The sequence below is a fragment of the Pediculus humanus genome, genomic scaffold (assembly GCF_000006295.1).
Source record: "Pediculus humanus corporis 1103172107373 genomic scaffold, whole genome shotgun sequence".
Lineage (NCBI taxonomy): Eukaryota > Metazoa > Arthropoda > Insecta > Psocodea > Pediculidae > Pediculus > Pediculus humanus.
Window position 1 is genome coordinate 249,106 of NW_002987001.1, and position 2,028 is coordinate 251,133.

Genomic DNA, 2,028 nt, shown 5'->3' on the forward strand with positions numbered 1-2,028 from the left:
AATAATGATAATAATAATAATAAAATTATTAATAATTAACAATCGCCAAATAGCCAAACGTTTTTTTTGGCTAAACTCGTCGTTATAATAATAATAATAATATTAGTAATATTTTTAAATAAATTTTTAAATTTGATTGACGTTGATTCGTTCAACATCAAGAACAACATCAAAAGCAGCAACAGCAACAACAACAACAACAACAGCAACAACAACCACACAAATTTTTTTTTTTTTTTTTTTTTTTTGATTGACCCAAATTAAAGTTTTTTTTTACAACATAAAATTTACGCATAACTAAAGATAAAAAATGAAATTTTTTTTTTTTCGATTTCTCATAGAGAAAGAATCAAATCAACAAAATGAATAAAAACGTACTTCCGGTTATTGGGTCACGTGATTTGTTTATGGACCATTACCACGCATACGCCTTTAAAAAAAAAAAAAATTTACAAAATAAATTATTATTATTATTACCGATACGATTTTCATCCCCACCCCCTCCCATTTCCCCCTCCCACTTCCTCGTACAAATCATTTAATAACGTTTAAACATTATTATTATTATTATTATTATTATTATCATAGCATAAGATTTTTAAATAAAACGTAATGAAGAAAAAAAAAATTAAAGTTATTGATAAAGTTTATCGACTTATTAAATTATCACTTTTAAAAATATTTTTTTTCTATTAAATTTATAAGCGGATTCGGTGAGTAAAAAATGATTAAAAAAAGGAAAAGGAAAAAGGAAAAAAGGAAAAAAAAACCTTTGACGAATCCTTTGAATTGAACACACACACACACACACACATATATTTTTATAGAAGACATCTGTAGTACGAAACGAGAACGAATTTATAAACCGAATAAAATAAAAAAAAATTTTTCATATTCGTTAAATAAATTTATTTTCAAAATGGCCGCCGTGATTTTTGATTTAAACAAATAATAATAATAATTCTCTTATAGAGACTAAAACAAAATGAAAAAAAAAAAAAAAAAAAGCGGAAAAAGATTTTTTTTTGCTCAAGTATTGATAGTAACCGATAATTTTTTTATTTTTTTTTCCTTTATTTTATAAGAATTTATTTACATTTGATTTTCGTGGGGGACCATCATTAAATTTAAATAATAATAATAATAAAACAAAATTTCGATTTTTAAAACGCGTTTATTTTTGCAGACTTTACAATTTTTTTTTTTTTGTTTTCGTTTCAGACGAAAAAAAAAAAAAGGAAAAACCGTATTAAACAGTAGAGACCTCTATCGTGTAAAATTGTAATTAAATAAATATTTTTTAGTACCAAAATTTTCGTTAAAGAGTCACGGAAATCTAAAATAAAAAAAAGAAAAAGAAAAAAAAAATTTTTTTTTCCTTTTTTTTTTTTTTATTATTATTCTTCTTCTGTTCAATTAAGTTTTTCCAAAAGTTTAATTTTCTTTTTCTTTTTCTTTCCCTTCCCCTCCGTTTCCCCTACTTTTCCACTCCTTTCTTTTTTTTTTCCTTTTTTTTCGTATCCCTATTTTACCCCGACTTCTGAAATCCTTTCGAGTTTTTTATAAAAAAAAAGGTAATAAAATATTAAATAAACGAAATATAAAAAAAAATAATAATAATAAATTATAATTTTTTTTTCCAGGGTTTTTTTTCCCCCTGTAATGAGGGGGAGTAAGAAAAAGAAAATTTTTTTTGGGGGGGAAGTAGATAGGGGAAAGAGAAAAGAAATTTCAACTCATCGTAATTGTTTTTGGTTTGAAATTATAATAACAGAAGAAGGAAATATAAGAAAAGGTTAATAATATTTGCAGGAGCGGAGTCAGGGGAAATCAGGGGGGAGGGAGCAGACGATAAAATTAACTTTTATTACTTTTTTATTACCCGTAATTTAATTATTCATGCGTTATCATTTATTTACTACTACTACTACTATCACCGTGATAGTAAATCATAATAAACGATTAATATTAATCCCGCAACAAACTCGGGAGTAGTTTTTAATTTATTCCCCAATTTTTAATTTAAAA